Below are 21186 nucleotides of genomic sequence, written 5' to 3' on the forward strand. Positions count from 1 at the left end.
AAAAATTTTGTTATTTAAAAAGTGAACGAGCAGTAATAATATTTGAAAATGTATAAATTTTAATTTATATTTATAGAGACTTCACATCTTACTTCTTGTGTTGATGAAATGGAAATACAAGAAATTTAACCCATGCACCTCGCACGCAAAGTAAGCACTCTACCATATTAGTTTCACCACCTAATTAATAATAACGTAAGCAAGCGTCAAGCATATTTAAAAGCTTAGGTGTAAATATAAGTTAGAATTTCATAAAATAAATTAAGCAAGTTGGACCATTGCTCTTGCGATAATTTATGCAAGTTGGACCATTGCTCTTGCGATAATTTATGCAAGTTGGACCATTGCTCTAGCGATAATTTAAGCAAGTTGGACCATCTAAAAAATAAATAGATTGATTGATTTTGGAGTGTATTGACCATATATAAATGTATAGGTGTCTGGTTAAGACAGAAAATGGAGGTGCGGGGAATTGAACCCCGTACCTCTCGCATGCGAAGCGAGCGCTCTACCAAATGAGCTACACCCCCATCAATAATAAAGTAATGGAGCACTAATATTAAAAAATGATCCATTTTGAAAGACTATGTTCTCTCTCAATTTCTCTAGGTGGTGTCAAAACAAAAATTAGCATGCCATCTGTCTGGTTATTATTTAAACTGGATTAGGCTAGTTATATAATTACATTATTGGTCTAATAGGGTTAGCTCGGACAATAAATGTATTTGTCCGACCTGGTCCATACCCAAAAGATTTAAAAACAATATAGTTTTTTATATGAAATTTCTTTAGTTATGAATTATTGCATTTATCAATGATCGATTAAAAGATTGATTAGGGTTGGTTAAATTAAACCAAACAATAAAATATTGGCACGACAAATCCAACATTCTCTAAGAAAAATAGTAAATTTTTTCTTCATCTTATGCAATTCAAAATTATTATATTTGTCAATTGAAGTATAGTAATATAAAAGTAACAATAAAGTTGAATAAATTAGAAGACCATTAAAATATATTGATTCGGGAAACACTACCCAATTGAAATGGAGGTGCGAGGAATCGAACCCCGTGCCTCTCGCATGCAAAGCGAGCGCTCTACCATATGAACTACACCCCGTGAAAAATAAACTCAAGGGGAAATAAATATATTGAAAAGGTATAACTTACTATAATTTATAAATTTGTTATCCATCTAAGTATATGGGTGGGGCCAACACTACCCAAATCACATCGTACTTTAAGGGTTACAGGTTGGGAGTGCAGGGAATTAAAACATGTGGCTCTATAATGCAAGGTGAGCGCTCTACCATATGAGCTACACCTCCGTTAATAATAAGGTGGGAAAAAATTATGTTATTTAAAAAGTGAACGAGCAGTAATAATATTTGAAAATGTATAAATTTTAATTTATATTTATAGAGACTTCACATCTTACTTCTTGTGTTGATGAAATGGAAATACAAGAAATTTAACCCATGCACCTCGCATGCAAAGTAAGCACACTACCATATTAGTTTCACCACCTAATTAATAATAACGTAAGCAAGCGTCAAGCATATTTAAAAGCTTAGGTGTAAATATAAGTTAGAATTTCATAAAATAAATTAAGCAAGTTGGACCATTGCTCTTGCGATAATTTATGCAAGTTGGACCATTGCTCTAGCGATAATTTAAGCAAGTTGGACCATCTAAAAAATAAATAGATTGATTGATTTTGGAGTGTATTGACCATATATAAATCTATAGGTGTCTGGTTAAGACATTCCTCTCGCATGCGAAGCGAGCGTCTACCAAATGAGCTACACCCCCATCAATAATAAAGTAATGGAGCACTATTATTAAAAATGATCCATTTTGAAAGACTATGTTCTCTCTCAATTTCTCTAAGTGGTGTCAAAACACAAATTAGCATGCCATCTGTCTGGTTATTATTTAAACTGGATTAGGCTAGTTATATAATTACATTATTGGTCTAATAGGGTTAGCTCGGACAATAAATGTATTTGTCCGACCTGGTCCATACCCAAAAGATTTAAAAACAATAAAGTTTTTTATGTGAAATTTCTTTAGTTATGAATTATTGCATTTATCAATGATCGATTAAAAGATTGATTAGGGTTGGTTAAAGTAAACCAAACAATAAAATATTGGCACGACACTTCCAACATTCTCTAAGAAAAATAGTAAATTTTTTCTTCATCTTATGTAATTCAAAATTATTATATTTGTCAATTGAAGTATAGTAATATAAAAGTAACAATAAAGTTGAATAAATTAGAAGACCATTTTAATATATTGATTAGGGAAACACTACCCAATTGAAATGGAGGTGCGAGGAATCGAACCCCACGCCTCTCGCATGCAAAGTGAGCGCTCTACCATATGAGCTACACCCCCGTGAAAAATAAATTCAAGGGGAACTAAATATATTGAAAAGGTATAACTTACTATAATTTATAAATTTGTTATCCATCTAAGTATATGGGTGGGGCCAACACTACCCAAATCACATCGTACTTTAAGGGTTACAGGTTGGGAGTGCAGGGAATTAAAACATGTGGCTCCTATAACGCAAGGTGAGCGCTCTACCATATGAGCTACACCTCCGTTAATAATAAGGTGGGAAAAAATTATGTTATTTAAAAAGTGAACGAGCAGTAATAATATTTGAAAATGTATAAATTTTAATTTATATTTATAGAGACTTCACATCTTACTTCTTATGTTGATGAAATGGAAATACAAGAAATTTAACCCATGCACCTCGCACGCAAAGTAAGCACTCTACCATATTAGTTTCACCACCTAATTAATAATAACGTAAGCAAGCGTCAAGCATATTTAAAAGCTTAGGTGTAAATATAAGTTAGAATTTCATAAAATAAATTAAGCAAGTTGGACCATTGCTCTTGCGATAATTTATGCAAGTTGGACCATTGCTCTTGCGATAATTTATGCAAGTTGGACCATTGCTCTAGCGATAATTTAAGCAAGTTGGACCATCTAAAAAATAAATAGATTGATTGATTTTGGAGTGTATTGACCATATATAAATCTATAGGTGTCTGGTTAAGACATTCCTCTCGCATGCGAAGCGAGCGTCTACCAAATGAGCTACACCCCCATCAATAATAAAGTAATGGAGCACTATTATTAAAAATGATCCATTTTGAAAGACTATGTTCTCTCTGAATTTCTCTAAGTGGTGTCAAAACACAAATTAGCATGCCATCTGTCTGGTTATTATTTAAACTGGATTAGGCTAGTTATATAATTACATTATTGGTCTAATAGGGTTAGCTCGGACAATAAATGTATTTGTCCGACCTGGTCCATACCCAAAAGATTTAAAAACAATAAAGTTTTTTATGTGAAATTTCTTTAGTCATGAATTATTGCATTTATCAATGATCGATTAAAAGATTGATTAGGGTTGGTTAAATTAAACCAAACAATAAAATATTGGCACGACACTTCCAACATTCTCTAAGAAAAATAGTAAATTTTTTCTTCATCTTATGTAATTCAAAATTATTATATTTGTCAATTGAAGTATAGTAATATAAAAGTAACAATAAAGTTGTGAATAAATTAGAAGACCATTTTAATATATTGATTAGGGAAACACTACCCAATTGAAATGGAGGTGCGAGGAATCGAACCCCGTGCCTCTCGCATGCAAAGCGTGCCTCTCGCATGCAAAGCGAGCGCTCTACCATATGAGCTACACCCCCGTGAAAAATAAATTCAAGGGGAACTAAATATATTGAAAAGGTATAACTTACTATAATTTATAAATTTGTTATCCATCTAAGTATATGGGTGGGGCCAACACTACCCAAATCACATCGTACTTTAAGGGTTACAGGTTGGGAGTGCAGGGAATTAAAACATGTGGCTCCTATAACGCAAGGTGAGCGCTCTACCATATGAGCTACACCTCCGTTAATAATAAGGTGGGAAAAAATTATGTTATTTAAAAAGTGAACGAGCAGTAATAATATTTGAAAATGTATAAATTTTAATTTATATTTATAGAGACTTCACATCTTACTTCTTGTGTTGATGAAATGGAAATACAAGAAATTTAACCCATGCACCTCGCACGCAAAGTAAGCACTCTACCATATTAGTTTCACCACCTAATTAATAATAACGTAAGCAAGCGTCAAGCATATTTAAAAGCTTAGGTGTAAATATAAGTTAGAATTTCATAAAATAAATTAAGCAAGTTGGACCATTGCTCTTGCGATAATTTATGCAAGTTGGACCATTGCTCTTGCGATAATTTATGCAAGTTGGACCATTGCTCTAGCGATAATTTAAGCAAGTTGGACCATCTAAAAAATAAATAGATTGATTGATTTTGGAGTGTATTGACCATATATAAATCTATAGGTGTCTGGTTAAGACATTCCTCTCGCATGCGAAGCGAGCGTCTACCAAATGAGCTACACCCCCATCAATAATAAAGTAATGGAGCACTATTATTAAAAATGATCCATTTTGAAAGACTATGTTCTCTCTCAATTTCTCTAAGTGGTGTCAAAACACAAATTAGCATGCCATCTGTCTGGTTATTATTTAAACTGGATTAGGCTAGTTATATAATTACATTATTGGTCTAATAGGGTTAGCTCGGACAATAAATGTATTTGTCCGACCTGGTCCATACCCAAAAGATTTAAAAACAATAAAGTTTTTTATGTGAAATTTCTTTAGTTATGAATTATTGCATTTATCAATGATCGATTAAAAGATTGATTAGGGTTGGTTAAAGTAAACCAAACAATAAAATATTGGCACGACACTTCCAACATTCTCTAAGAAAAATAGTAAATTTTTTCTTCATCTTATGTAATTCAAAATTATTATATTTGTCAATTGAAGTATAGTAATATAAAAGTAACAATAAAGTTGAATAAATTAGAAGACCATTTTAATATATTGATTAGGGAAACACTACCCAATTGAAATGGAGGTGCGAGGAATCGAACCCCACGCCTCTCGCATGCAAAGTGAGCGCTCTACCATATGAGCTACACCCCCGTGAAAAATAAATTCAAGGGGAACTAAATATATTGAAAAGGTATAACTTACTATAATTTATAAATTTGTTATCCATCTAAGTATATGGGTGGGGCCAACACTACCCAAATCACATCGTACTTTAAGGGTTACAGGTTGGGAGTGCAGGGAATTAAAACATGTGGCTCCTATAACGCAAGGTGAGCGCTCTACCATATGAGCTACACCTCCGTTAATAATAAGGTGGGAAAAAATTATGTTATTTAAAAAGTGAACGAGCAGTAATAATATTTGAAAATGTATAAATTTTAATTTATATTTATAGAGACTTCACATCTTACTTCTTATGTTGATGAAATGGAAATACAAGAAATTTAACCCATGCACCTCGCACGCAAAGTAAGCACTCTACCATATTAGTTTCACCACCTAATTAATAATAACGTAAGCAAGCGTCAAGCATATTTAAAAGCTTAGGTGTAAATATAAGTTAGAATTTCATAAAATAAATTAAGCAAGTTGGACCATTGCTCTTGCGATAATTTATGCAAGTTGGACCATTGCTCTTGCGATAATTTATGCAAGTTGGACCATTGCTCTAGCGATAATTTAAGCAAGTTGGACCATCTAAAAAATAAATAGATTGATTGATTTTGGAGTGTATTGACCATATATAAATCTATAGGTGTCTGGTTAAGACATTCCTCTCGCATGCGAAGCGAGCGTCTACCAAATGAGCTACACCCCCATCAATAATAAAGTAATGGAGCACTATTATTAAAAATGATCCATTTTGAAAGACTATGTTCTCTCTGAATTTCTCTAAGTGGTGTCAAAACACAAATTAGCATGCCATCTGTCTGGTTATTATTTAAACTGGATTAGGCTAGTTATATAATTACATTATTGGTCTAATAGGGTTAGCTCGGACAATAAATGTATTTGTCCGACCTGGTCCATACCCAAAAGATTTAAAAACAATAAAGTTTTTTATGTGAAATTTCTTTAGTCATGAATTATTGCATTTATCAATGATCGATTAAAAGATTGATTAGGGTTGGTTAAATTAAACCAAACAATAAAATATTGGCACGACACTTCCAACATTCTCTAAGAAAAATAGTAAATTTTTTCTTCATCTTATGTAATTCAAAATTATTATATTTGTCAATTGAAGTATAGTAATATAAAAGTAACAATAAAGTTGTGAATAAATTAGAAGACCATTTTAATATATTGATTAGGGAAACACTACCCAATTGAAATGGAGGTGCGAGGAATCGAACCCCGTGCCTCTCGCATGCAAAGCGTGCCTCTCGCATGCAAAGCGAGCGCTCTACCATATGAGCTACACCCCCGTGAAAAATAAATTCAAGGGGAACTAAATATATTGAAAAGGTATAACTTACTATAATTTATAAATTTGTTATCCATCTAAGTATATGGGTGGGGCCAACACTACCCAAATCACATCGTACTTTAAGGGTTACAGGTTGGGAGTGCAGGGAATTAAAACATGTGGCTCCTATAACGCAAGGTGAGCGCTCTACCATATGAGCTACACCTCCGTTAATAATAAGGTGGGAAAAAATTATGTTATTTAAAAAGTGAACGAGCAGTAATAATATTTGAAAATGTATAAATTTTAATTTATATTTATAGAGACTTCACATCTTACTTCTTATGTTGATGAAATGGAAATACAAGAAATTTAACCCATGCACCTCGCACGCAAAGTAAGCACTCTACCATATTAGTTTCACCACCTAATTAATAATAACGTAAGCAAGCGTCAAGCATATTTAAAAGCTTAGGTGTAAATATAAGTTAGAATTTCATAAAATAAATTAAGCAAGTTGGACCATTGCTCTTGCGATAATTTATGCAAGTTGGACCATTGCTCTTGCGATAATTTATGCAAGTTGGACCATTGCTCTAGCGATAATTTAAGCAAGTTGGACCATCTAAAAAATAAATAGATTGATTGATTTTGGAGTGTATTGACCATATATAAATGTTTAGGTGTCTGGTTAAGACAGAAAATGGAGGTGCGAGGAATTGAATCTCGTGCCTCTCGCATGCAAAGCGAGCGCTCTACCAAATGAGCTACACCCCCATCAATAATAAAGTAATGGAGCACTAATATTAAAAAATAATTGATTTTGAAACACTATGTTCTCTCTCAATTTCTCTAAGTGTTGTCAAAAGACAAATTAGCATGTCATCTGTCTGGTTATTATTTAAACTGGATTAGGCTAGTTATATTATTACATTATTGGTCTAATAGGGTTAGCTCGGACAATAAATTTATTTGTCTGACCTTGTCCATACCCAAAAGATTTAAAAACAATGGAGTTTTTTATATTAAATTTCTTTAGTTATGAATTATTGCATTTATCAATGATCGGTTAAAAGATTGATTAGGGTTGGTTAAACCAAGCAATAAAATATTGGCACGACACTTCCAACATTCTCTAAAAAAATAAGTTAATTTTTTCTTCATCTTCTGTAATATAAAAGTAACAATAAAGTTGAATAAATTAGCAGAACATTTAAATATATTGATTGGGAGAACACTACCCAATTGAAATAGAGGTGCGGGAAATTAAACCTCGTTCCTCTCGCATGCAAAGCAAGCGCTCTACCATATGAGCTACACCCCCATGATATATAAATTCAAGGGGAATTAAATATATTTAAAAGGTATAACTTATTATAATTTGTAAACTGGACTAGGCTAGTCTTATTACAAAATTTGACACGGTTTAACTGAGTGACGACTCTTTTTACAGGACTCTGGCCAACTCCATCTGACTTCTCCCTTATGCCTTCTTTTTCTCCACTCTTTTTACAAGGAGGCACGGTTGACCAAGTGCCGATTCCTTTTATATGATTCCGGCCAACTCCATCAACTCCAACCAATGTTGACCCTTCGATGAATATGAACGTCATCATCATTATCTTTGCCTACTCATGGTTGACCGAGTGTCGACTCCTTTTTCAGGACTCTGGCCAAACCATCCGACTCCCCCTTATGTCGACCATTCGATGGATTTGAACTTCTCCATCATTATCTTTGCCTACACATGGTTGACCGAGCGCCGACTCCTTTTTCAGGACTTCAGCCAACCCCTTTGACGGCTCCCCTTATTACTCCGTTTTAGAAAACCCTAAAAAAAGTCCAAACTCTTTCTTTTCCCGCTGACTCAAAATTTCAAAGCTTATTTAGCTTCCTGCGTACAATTCACATCCCTTCAATCAACTGTCACTTCTTCCTTCCCCCATTTGATCTCTGCCACGTGTCCTCATTTGCTCATCATTCTTGCTCCCCTATAAAAAAAAAAAATACCTCATTCAGCCTCATTTTGCACTTTCCTCACCTCTGAACTTTCAGTGCCCATTCATCGTTCAAACTTTGCGATCAATCCTCCAAACAGCCTCTGACGATCCTGCGACAAAGACTCCGTCCAATCTCCTTTCATCCTCCGATCAGTCTTTCTTTTTACCTTCGCTTTCCTCGTCAGGTTGCTCCTCTTTTCTCCGCATTTCTACCCGAATTATGTCATCTTCTTCTTCGCCCCGTAACCAGGTTCAGGTTACCACAAACCCTAACCCGTCCCCTTCCCATATTTTTACCTGGAGAGGGGCGACATCCGCCATCCCCCTAAATTCGACCCCTCTCCAGTCAATCGATGTGTTGCCGGCTGGCGTCTAACGGCATTTGGACATATTTGAGGATCTTCTGCACCCAGCAAGGTGTCGGTTGGTCATCTATATGGCAAGAAAACTTGATTTGATGGAAAGTGTTCTCGGGTCGGCTGTTGAAATCTACGCTCCTCGCGAGCGTGATATCTTTAACCCTCTAGTAGGGGGTTTTAACGGGATCCATTATCACTTGGTGCAATTTGGGTTCCGAGTTCCCCTCAATCCTTTCCTTTCCAACTTTTTATGCTATTTTGGCATACTGCCTGGTCAGCTCGTTTCCAATTCTCATCGCCTCGTTTCCTTCTTCCAAACCCTTTGTCACTGGCTTGAATTTACCCCCACCGTGGATCTGTTTCTTCATATCTTTACGGTTAATCGAGTCAGCTCCAACTATCTCGGCTTCTTGCAAGTGCCCCGCTAACTTTTTCCTCGTTGTTTTCTGTTTAGGTAACGAAGACACCGAGCTCGCCACTTCCACAAAGGAAGCGCATACAATTGAATAAGAAGATGACTCGGCTGACTTCATTTCTGCCTCCAACTTCCCTATGGCCGTCCTCTACGCAATCATGCGCGAACGCCCCAGGAGTCGATCTCAAACCCCACCTGCATCCACTCTTACTCCACACAACTTGACCGTCGTTGCGCCTATAATTATCAGCAGCTCTCCGACCGGCTCTCCCACCTCTTCTCTAGCCCGTCTCTCTTTCGCGTCTGCTTCAACTATGGTAACCCTAACCTCTAGCTTAAAATGTTCAGTTTGCCCAACGGCCGACACGCCCTCCGAAAAAAAAAATTTGGCTGGCATTTGACATAGACGCCGATACCCACATCTAGAAGGGAAAATTTCCAGTCCACTCTTGGCTGGATAAAGTGATTTTTCCCAAGGATGTCGCACCCCTTTGGAGGCTGTCTGAGGATGCACTGATGGAAGGAATCACTCTTTAGGCCTACCGGGTAAGTTTTTCCTCCTTTGAGTCCTTTTTAGAGTCGTCAAAGATCCATATTTAACTGTTTTAGGGCTTTATCTTTTGCTTTTCAGACTCTTACCCTTCAGACTGAGTTGAGGAGGAGATTCAAGCCACTCAAGACCGATGTTGAAGCTCTTCCCAAAGTCTGCGCTCAACTTATCAAAAAGAGGGAAGACCGTGATGTCTAGGTTGCTCAACTTAAGTCACTTCTGAGCGAGGAGAAGGAGAAGACCGCGGAAGCCGTGCAGATTGCCTTAGCCGGGTATAAGAGCTTGGAAGCCTTCAAGGCGAATTCCATGACTGAGGCGCGCACTCGGTTGGAGGAACTCGCAATGGAATGGTTGTCTTCTACGGCTGAGCAGGACTACCTCATAGAGGTCGGGATGCGCGATTATCACCAGGGGTTGTACGACATACAAAATGATATCTATCCCAAGTTGCTTGCCCCCTGACCCCCTCTTTACTCCTAAAGGTTGGGACCTTCCAGAGCCAATGCTCCCGTATGGCCAGAAACCTCCTACCACCGCACTTGAACAGGGGGGTGAGAGGACCGATAGGGTCCTCTCAAGCGGTACTCATGACGAGCATATTCCGATGGATCGCGCCTACCTGGATTCTGCTGGGGGTTAGACTACGGTGAGAGGAATGGAGCGAGTAGCCATTCCACACGGCGATGCTGAAGTAGACAAACAAGATATGGGCTCGCTGCAACATCGTACTCAGCAAGGGACTCTTCCAACTCTTCATCCTACTGGACCATTAGAGGGTGAAGGGGACGGAGTCCCTCAATAAAATGCCCCAACCCCCTTAGCTTATATATATTTTTTGCTTTTTATTTCCTTGTAATAGGAGTAAGATTCCTACTTTTTGAAATCTTGAGTTTAAGCACTCTTCTTTACTCCGACAACTCATATAACCTTTACCATTTTAATACTTGCTTTCTAATCTGCTTACCTGCAAATAAACTTTGAGCAAAAAACACAAGTGTAGAGTTTGACCGATTGTACCATACTCAGTCGTTCTCTCATCTGGGTTATTTGGCCAGGTTGAGATACTTTGAATGTGTACGATTCTTTCCACAAAAGAACATCTTAGATTCTTTATGGATAAAAAATGCTAAGTATGACATAAGGACCGAGTCCCTCTGTCTTGGTTGATACTTCATAAGCAAAGACTTACTTTAATGTAATTAAGGCTAAACCTCTTTTGGATCAGGAAGACTTCTCATTTCGACTAAGTCCCTCAGTCGGAGTGATCTGGAATTGTAAGTGGGCTTAGAGGGCCTCAAGCGGATATCTTCGCAGGACTCGCACAACTTGCTATGGCTCGCTTCGATTATCGTTCACTTGTTTGGAGGTCAATCCGAGACCTCAATCTTTCAACTATTTAGAAGGCTAGTCAAACCTAATTTTTTCATTCCAAAGGGTTTGCCCTGAACCCCTACTTGCTCGGATGCATGAAAGGTTCACCCTGAACCTCCACTTGCTTGGGTGCGTGAAAGGTTCGCCCTGAACCTTCACTCATGCTCAAAGGCTAATCTGAGGCCTTAACCCCTTAGATTATTTGAAGGCTAGCCAAAGCCGAGGTTCTACCTTGATCGGCTTAGGTACCATGTGAGGCTGGTTAGACCCAGACTCGCTTGAAAGATGTGCTAGGAATAAAACACGCTTTCATTAAATCAAAAGAGAGGGTACAACACTCTACTTACATTCTATTGATAAAAATTTTTCAGATGGATCGCATTCCAGGTCTGATCGATGAGTCAGAGTTCTAGAGTCTCCAATTTATAAGTACCCGACTGGACGTCTACTGAGATTCGATAGGGTCTTTCCCACTTAATAGTGAACTTTCCTCCTTCAGTCGGTCGACAGGCCTGCCTATCCCTTAAAAGAAGATCTCCCACTTTGAAACTCTTAGGTTACGCACACTTCTTGATAGCATTTGACCGACTGCTAGTACTCCGCCATCCGGCCATATGCGGCATCCCTTTTTTCCTCAAGGAAATTCTTTTCAATTTGGAGACTCACCTCATTCTCCTTGTCCGAGTACTGATGGACTCGACAAGTAGGCTCTGTTATTTCAACCGGGACCTTTGCCTCGAAATCGTAAGTGAACGAGAAAGGAGTTTCACAAGTCGCTCGTCTTGGGGTGGTCCGATAGGCCCACAATACTCGGTCTAGCTCTTCGACCCAATTATCCAATTGAAGCATGTGCTCCATCTCAACTAAAAGCTATTATCCAATTGAAGCATGTGCTCCATCTCAACTAAAAGCTTAAGCTGATAGTTGGATACACATTAACGGATATATGCTCACACGCCCCCTCACGTGTACGGTGGATTCCAACCAACACATGGACCGGTAAACCGTAATCGCTTACGAGTGGCGTTGAGATTCGAACCCATGACCTTTGGTCTGGCTCTGATACCAAATTGAAGCATGTGCTCCATCTCAACTAAAAGCTTAAGCTGATAGTTGGATACACATTAACGGATATATGCTCACACCTACGTCGATCAATTTTCTCCATATGCCATCCACAATAGTACAATTTATTTTCTCAGCCTGCTCATTAGCTTGCGGATAAGCGACCGACACCTTGGTGCGCCAAATCCAATATTGTTGACGGAATTCCGCGAAAGGATAACAATCAAATTGTTTTCCATTATCACTAACCATACGTACAAAAGAATCTTCGACACGGATACTCGGTGATTGTGACCAATGGCTCTACTTTGACTCATTTGGTGAAGTAGTCGATAGCAACAACACAAAAACGGAAACATCCGGTTGCCTGAGGAAGCGGACCTAAGATATCGATTCCCCATTTGGGGAATAAAATGAAGCTGGCCGGGTATCTTTTTTGGCAAAGGCCTGGCAGACATCACACTTGGTCTCCCGATCTATGCAATCTTAGACCATGGTAGGCCAATAATATCCTTGCACAATCAGTTTCCTTGCCAGAGTGTGAACTCCCTGATGAGTGGCACAGATCCCGCGATGTGTCTCCTCCATCACTTTGTCGGCTTCAAGTGACAGAAGACATCTCAATAATGGTCCCCCAAATGATTTCTTGTACAATCGTCCGTCAATAATCAAATAAGACGGAGCTCTCCTTCGGATCGGAGCGGCCTCGATCGGGTCATCTGGCAACTCAGCTTTCTCTTCGAATCTCAGAATGTCTTCTATTCAATACAGTTCTGGATATTTCTCAAGGTCACACCACTCACCCGTAACATATCTGACTTGTTCAGCCGGCTCCTCATCAATACTAGATCGTTGGACCTCTTCTTTATGGCATACTCTCAGCAAGTGGTCGGGTATCTCGCCCAGCATGACATTCGACAAGATATCCACCTCTGCATTTGTTTGTCCTCAAGAAAAAACATTATTAAAAAAGAATTAAAAGAACTTAAAAGTAAAAGCAAACATTAAACTGAGCTTTACTCAAATATACTTTTAAATTTATTGCCAACAATGCAGAATTAGTGTCAACTCAAAGAATGCATAAAACACTATACTATAACTTTTTATTATATTATCATGCTATTCAAATCAAAATAAAGAAATATGTGCAAATGTGTTAATACCCCTTATATGAGATATACAAAACCAAATAAAATAAATATGAAAATTTCACGAAATACAACCTAAGCCAAATTCAGAAATATTCTATCACAGTACAGGTGCAAAACATGAAGGAAACAAGGATCGAAGGCATTTAAAATTATAGTGAAATTGCTCGTCTCTTTCAAAATTCACACATTAACAGCCACAACAAGAATAACAACAAGAACAACAAAACAACAACAACAATAACAAAACAACAAAACAGCAACAACAACAACAACAACAACAAAACAACAAAATAGCAACAACAACTACCACAATAGCAACAACAACAACAGTGCCCAGTACATCTGCAAGGTGACAATATAACGTTGATTGCATCTGCACTTTTCTATGGGCATGATGCTCCATTTTATAGGCTTTGCAAATCAGCTGGTGTTACTCTCTGTGTTGTTGCAAGCTCTACACAAATGCACAAAAGGCAAATTGCATGCATTCATGCTGGGCGAATTGCACACAATCTAGTCTGTGTGCATTCATAGAGTAGCTTGTGTGCATTTACGAACGATCTCACGGAGAGGTGGTCTCATTTAATTATATATATATATATATATATATATATATATATATATATATATATATATATATATATATATATATATATATATATATATATAGAATTCTAATCAGGTGAGAATAATTTGTTAGGTGAGATTGTGTGGTTGATTAGTGGCCATTGATCTTAGGCAATCTAACGGTTAATTTTTGTTGTGCAATATTAACTGACCGTTTTGCACTGCCTTATTATTTGCTGTATAGATTGACCTTTTAATTGCACAGTATTCCTAGTGTGGGTAGTATCGTAATCTCAGTATTTCATTTATTGCACGCACCAAAAGTTGAGGGGATTGGCGTTTTCCTAAGTTCTCTCCGACGACTCCGTTTCAATTCTAGCCCGAAGGCGTCATGTGCTACTTCCCTCTTGCCGGACTACTAGTCATTGGTCGCTTCTTCCCATCGTGCTTTTCGTTTCCACAGCAGTTATTGCCCGTGCAAAGTGTTCTGATCTCAGATGGCGACTGGTTTGTTCTTCTTTTCTTTTCTTAATCCTTTTTGCTGTGATTTCTTTTCCAGTCAAAGGGGCCGGGGGATGGGGGTGGACAGGCAGTAATAGATTGTGGGGGGTTTTTTTTTTTTTTTTGGTTAAATTGGAGTTCAATAAGATATTCTCATAGCTGCTCTGTTGAACCTGGGGTGCAGATGAGATTCAATGGATCAGGTTCATATATGAATGTCTAGTCTGCCCTGTTGATTTCTTTTATTTTCCTACATTTTATTGGCTTCTAATTGGTAGTGCTTTGAAGAAATGATTCTTTCTCAAGTGTTTTTGGATAGAAGTGCACTCATTTTTTTTCCTAATTCGGTGTTTTTTTTTCCTTAACATGGTTATGTTGAAGCTGTTCACTTTGCACGGCTGGAAGAATTGCATATGCTTGCTTCACAGTTTTTGGGGTGTAGGGCTTAAAGCTCTCTTTTCCCAGTGCTGTTGGAATTATAGATTACTATGTGTTTAGGAATACAAATTCTTAAGGGATTAGTAGCTATGTGTATTACCACTGTAGAACATGGATGCTTTAGGGTGGTGCACCAAACGCATATCAGATTAGTACGGCAAGAAAGGATTACTATTTTGGTGTGATGGTTTGTTTGGTATGTCATCTTAGTTTTTTCTTTCATCTGTGTGGACAAATATATATACATTAAACGATGTGGGAATTCCAGCCTTGCGTCCAATATGCTTATGCGTTCTTGATAGCACGCATGGTTTAGGCTCAAACACCTCTTTTTTGTAGGGGTGGGGGAATTATTATAGAGCAGTAACTAAACCGGTGTAGTTGTGTCTTATTCTTTATGTTGATGGTGCAGTGCTGCTGGACGTCTACTAATATGTCCATAATTTCTTTACCTCGCTAACACATTGTATCTAAATGTGCCAATATTGGTGTTTTCCTTTTAGGTCTCTGATTTAACTAAATTTCTAACCTGACTTATTCTCATTTTAATTCATTACATTAGGATTTGGATAGTAAAGCCTTTCCCTATGAAGTCGATATGCGGTGCAAACATGTGTACTATGTCATCATAGTTTATTTAATCAATTGTGTGGCCAAATATATTTAATATTTACGATGTGTTGTTTGTTTTCTTACTTGTAGTGGGTAGAGTGCGTGTTCAGGTTTGTAGTGTTTGCTGTAGCTTTCGTTTCTGTTTGAATTCATTTCTAACATGGTTTTTTTCTCCGGTGTAGATGATCATGCTGGTAACATTAGTGGTGTGGGTGAAGGTTGTCGGCTACAAGTATCGCCTGGGTCATCAAAGTATTGGTGGCCACAATGTGATGATGGGAGTAAGCCAGTCATAGGTCAGACTTTTAAAACTCTAACGGAGGGTGAGGAATTCTATATAAAGTATGCTGCTCTTGTGGGGTTTGATGTTAGGTGTGGTTCACTGAAGAAGGATAGGGGTGGGGAGGTGATTTTGAGGCATTTGCTTTGTAATCGCGAGGGATATAAGTCTGTCTCGGGTGGCACACCCAATGCGGGGGGGCATGGGGTTTACGATGATAGTCGCCCGGTGACTCAAAAGCGTCGTAGAGTTTCCAATAGGGTGGGGTGTAAGGCCAGGATCGTATTTAAAAATGACCAAACCAGAGGGTATTGGGTCTTTTCCTTTGAGGAGAGGCACACTCATGTGTTGTGTACTCCTCTGTCTAGGCAGTTCATGAAAGTGAACCGCAAACTTGATTTTGGCCACCAGGCGTTCATGGCTAATTGCGCAAAGGCAAACGTGGGGACAAGTCAGGGTGTTAGGCTTTTAAGTGAGTTTGTGGGTGGATATGAAAATGTTGGGGCAACTAGTGTTGATTTCCAGAACTCAAAACGCGACCTACGTGCGTATATTGAGGGGTGTGATGCGCAGTATTTACTTGATAAGTTGTCGAGGAAAAATGAGAAGTGTGCCGCGTTTTATTATAAGCATGACATTGATGAGAACGACCAATTACGACGTGTGTTCTGGGCTGATCCGGTAGCTCGTCGCAACCACACGGTGTTTGGCGACATTGTATCCTTCGATGCAACGTACTCGACGAATAGGTACGTTTTAACTTACTTATTTAAGGATGTTGTAACGGGAAAATAAGAATAATCATATACATTCATTGTGCAAATTGGTAACCACCAGTGTTGTTAGCCTCCTATTGACGGGCGTGTTAACAATTTAGTAATACTGAAATATGGTTGTCGTTTTGGATGTGTTGTGTTGTGTGTAACTGAAATAGGTATTCAGGATTGTGGTTCTATGTCAATATTTTTTTAGTTGTTTGAAGTTTGATTGCAGAGTTCGAGTTTTGGCTTGGTTTTTTTATTTTTTTTATTTTTTTATTTTATTTTAATATCTTTATTTTTTTATTTTTGTTTTTGTTGGGGAGATGTGCCTGGGGCTAGTTTCTGGCACTATAATAAATAGTTGTGCAAATTGACTAATAATTGCTACAGCTTTGGAGAAATGATCCTACTCAAGTGTGTTTGGGTAGCAGTGAACTCAATATTTTATTTTTAACAATCTGATTTATCTAGAACTTCATCAAATTTTTTACCTTTAACTTGTCTAAAAGGGAGAGGTAATTTCTTTTTGCAGTTATGTTTTTGGTTATTGAAAACCAGAGATTCTCACACTTTCTCTGTTCAATCTTTGCACACTGACCAGCACCCATTTACTCACAAGCCCCATAAAAATACATAGTAGACAGCACCTCGTAATAGCATGCATGCACCTCTTATTAACTCTGCTCAAATGATCCAGGTACAAAATGGTTTTCGTACCCTTCACAGGTGTGGATAACCACAAGCGGTGCGTTACTTTTGGTGCGGCGCTGATCACCAAAGAGGATGTCGCGTCATATGTTTGGGTGCTGGAGACTTACAAGGAGGCAATGGGTGATGCCCCATCATGTTTTGTCACAGACCAGGACCCTGCTATGAGGATTGCTCTAGCAGAAGTTTACCCAACTACTCGGCACCGGTTTTGCATGTGGCATATTATGATGAAGGTAGGCGAAAAGGTTGGTCCGGAGTTGTCTAAGGATGGGGTCTTTCGGGGCAAGCTAAATGCTATTGTTTGGGATGAAATTCAACAGCCCGATGTGTTTGAGACTAGGTGGCAAGCGTTGCTTGGTGAGTATGGCTTGTTAGATCATAATTGGTTCACAAAGTTGTGGGAGGCACGTCGATATTGGATCCCCGCCTATTTCAAGGATATGATACTCAGTGGGCTAGTTAGAACCACGTCCCGATCCGAGGGCGAGAACAGTTTCTTTGGAAGGTATTTAACCCATACCTCCAGTTTGGTGGAGTTTTACAGTCACTTCGAATCTGCAGTAGATGCACAACGTCAGATCCATACCATGCTAAATGCGGTGTGTGAAGGTCATTTTGCACCGACACAAACGGACTTGAAAATGGAACGTCATGCGTTGGCCGTGTACACCGTCACAATTTTCCATGAGGTCCAAGCTGAAATTTATGCAGGTTGTTATTCGTGTGGGGTAGTGTCCGTTGATGGTGCTGGTGATGTCATCAATTATGGCATAAAAGAGAGTGAAAACCAACAGTTCCAAGTGCACTACAACTCCAGTGACAGTAGCGCAACGTGCACGTGCTCACTTTTCCAGCGGTTAGGATGGTTGTGCCGCCACATTTTCTTAGTTTTCAAAAACAACCACGTAGATAACATCCCATCAAGATACATAGTAGACCGCTGGACTCGCAAGGTTTGTTTGCGCGCGGAGTTTCAGTACGATGGTCTTACTATACAATCAAATGTCAACGACGATGAAAGCAAGACTCAGGAGAACAAAATGTGGGCAGAGATCTTCGCATGTGTGGGGTTGGCGATTACCAGCTCAGAACGTGTTGAACGGTTAACCCAAGTGATCCACCAGCTAAAGGATTCTTTCGTGGGGGAAACCAATGGCCCAGTACAACACAAAAAAAATAATCCAATGATTCAATCATATTGTGGGTCGGAACCGGTTTTGGCAGTGACAGTCAAGCCCCCAAATGTTGCAAAAAACAAAGGTAGTGGAAAGAGGTTCAAAGGGAAAAGGGAGAAAGCCATTGAGCAGTCTTTGAAGGGGGTTAGGAAATGTCACGGGTGTGGCAAATACGGGGGACACAATAGTCGCACTTGTGAAGTTCTTCGAGCAACACGTATTGGGGAGGGGGGGGGGGGTGGAGAAAGCCTTTGAATAGTCCGGGGACTCGTGATGGCTAATCACAGCTGATGGTGTTGTTAGTTGAATAGTCACTAGCAATATAATTTTTTTTGCATGGGTGCTTATCACTATCAGAAATCATTGTGCCCCTATTTTAAATTGCAATACACTATGAACCTCGGTTACTAATGCAATAAATAAATGTGGGATTTGTACCTCGTCCCGTGTGTCCTCTTTTTTTTTCCATTTTTATTATTTTTATTATTATTATTTAGTTGGATGAAGGAAGCAATGTAGAAGCATGGATCCACTTGCACTGCAAAACAATCCCCTCATTTAGACGCCCATGTAGACCCCCCAGTGGACATGAAATAATAGATGACACCACATATGATGCTTCATTTTTGTTTCTTCAAGCATTCCGACTTTCAGACATGGAATGAGTTGGGGCCCGGGACCTGAGGCAGATTAAGTCAAAAGAAAATTGTTGCCACAGAAATATTAGCCACGCAATAGCCAATGCATGCGTATATGGTTTCTTATCTACTACTAATGCTTGTGCCGTATATGTTGTAGTAATGCACAAACCACACCTCAAGGTTAAGATTTTATTAATTTACTAGTACGGCGTGTGCTGTGTATGTGGTAGTAATGCACAAAATACATATCAAGTTTGAGATTTCAAGTTTAACTCTTTACATTTCATTTCTTCGGTGCAATTAAAATAATGCTTAGTAGCCTTTTAAGTGTCTATAATGAGCCATATTAATTCCACGGGCAGCTAAGATGTTTATCAATATTTAATCATGTGTTATTGAATGCAATAAACTAAATGTTGGTGCATGCTTGTGATTAGTACTGGGCAAGCAGTGAAAACACTACCGTTCACGTTAACAGATCTTATCATTAAAACACACATTATTAAAATTTAATTGTACGCTAGGCCGGTGCACGCCAAACTCGATCTACTCAAAGACGAGAGTGAGTGTGTGTACATATTATTAGATCGAAAGTCAATATAGCAAATTTGCAAACACGTCACCAATATAATGCGACAAATTGAACATGCATGCAATTTAATTAAAAACTACTGCTACTTATTTCAAAGCAAGGCAATAGGGGCCACCTAAGAATATATTACAGCTAGCTTAATTACATGCAGCCTCCAAGCCACCATTTATCATATCGCAATCTTTTTACCCTTTTTTTTTTTTTGCCTTTTAGCTTTCCAAAGTCAATATTTATGTAGTGCTTAATCAGAGTAGATTCAACTTTACTTTTGACGTCTAATAAATAACATGACAACCCACCCAGTTTGAGCAGCACAGTGCAATTAGCCAGGCGTAGGGATGCTTAACTTGTGCAACTCATAACTACGAGTAGGCAACACTATGTCAATACTAGGAAGAAAACAACCCACTCGATTAATTAACAATTCAAAAAAAATCATAAAGAGGCAGGACATGGAAAATAACATTATTAAGCTGGCAAAATGTATAGCCACTTATTATGCAGGGATCCAAAACTAGGCATCTCATTGCGGAACGCTTTCACCTCCAACCGACACATCAGTGTCGCCATCATTTGTTCCGGCGAATGTATGCTTTGGTACGTACAACAATAGCTTCCCGGTGCCCATTGATTTCGGACAACAATATGTCGTGCAAGTATCTCTGGCGCAACTTGCGGAGCTCATTCCGGTCACCCTTTTGCAAGCCACACTCCCAATCCTTGCACTTCTCGCCCATGTACGCCTCCATGTGTCTCATTGTGTAAACTCCGCAATCTTCTTTGTGCTTACTATCTCGCCACGGCATCTGCATCCGTATAGCCCTCATATTGTCAACAAAGGCTGACCGTAACCCCTGGCGTTTGTTATGAAGATATGCTGATAGCATATCGAGCTGGCAGGGAAACAAAACGTGAATTCAGTACACCAAAAGCAATAAAACCCATCATATCTACCCATACGGTCAAGCCGTGCATCGTCGGGGAACAAATAAAAACCAAATTACAAAATCAAGGGAAAAAACACATAACAAAACAACAGCTAATCAGACCAGATATCACCATTCCCACCAACCATAACTCAAAACAAATTCACTCAATCACCACGGTGGAAGCCACGGTCAAAATCACACCGTAGGTAATCACGACTCCAGCCACCCCCCTCACCCCTAGCCAAAATCACACCATAGGTAGTTTCATTGCATACTAGTCTGATAATTCAACCTGTAATTAACAGTGCTATAACACACACACAAATGGCATTGCAACCCAAGCTAACCAACTCTCCATCAATACACTTACCAATTCCTGTGGGATGGCGCCATATCTATCCTCGTTTTTACCAGCTACCGGGGAGTTGTCAATGATTTCAAACCTCCGCTTTCGCATGTTGATACACAGGACGTAATAGTGAGCTGCTTTCAGAATGGGGAAGAAAAACTGCACTCAAACATTATAATTCGTCAAACGCAAATGATTGGCCACTTACTTAAAATTCAAACAAACAATGTGTTAGTAACTGGTTACTTTACCAGGTCTACAGTGGCGCAGTCAATATGTGGTGCACGCTCAAACACCTTATCCAGCCGTTCAGTAAACCACCCCAAGCGTACATCCCAGTCACCCGTGGC

The 21186-nt window shown here is 38.8% G+C and overlaps 1 long non-coding RNA gene and 2 other non-coding genes across 3 annotated transcripts; all 3 read right to left on the bottom strand.

The window, feature by feature from the left end:
• Window positions 1–457: 457 nt before the first annotated feature.
• Window positions 458–530, bottom strand: TRNAA-CGC. Its single transcript has one exon. It is a non-coding gene; the product is annotated as a tRNA-Ala (tRNA).
• Window positions 531–7073: 6543 nt separating this feature from the next.
• Window positions 7074–7146, bottom strand: TRNAA-UGC. The gene has a single exon. It is a non-coding gene; the product is annotated as a tRNA-Ala (tRNA).
• Window positions 7147–8683: 1537 nt separating this feature from the next.
• LOC109185189 lies at window positions 8684–20936 on the bottom strand. The gene is made up of 3 exons (XR_002054954.1): window positions 20858–20936; window positions 20113–20451; window positions 8684–8694 (listed from the first exon to the last, which is right to left on the bottom strand). It is a non-coding gene; the product is annotated as an uncharacterized LOC109185189 (long non-coding RNA).
• Between the last annotated feature and the right edge of the window lie 250 nt (window positions 20937–21186).

The sequence above is a fragment of the Ipomoea nil genome, unplaced genomic scaffold (genome assembly GCF_001879475.1).
Source record: "Ipomoea nil cultivar Tokyo-kokei standard unplaced genomic scaffold, Asagao_1.1 scaffold1317, whole genome shotgun sequence".
NCBI classification, from domain to species: domain Eukaryota; kingdom Viridiplantae; phylum Streptophyta; class Magnoliopsida; order Solanales; family Convolvulaceae; genus Ipomoea; species Ipomoea nil.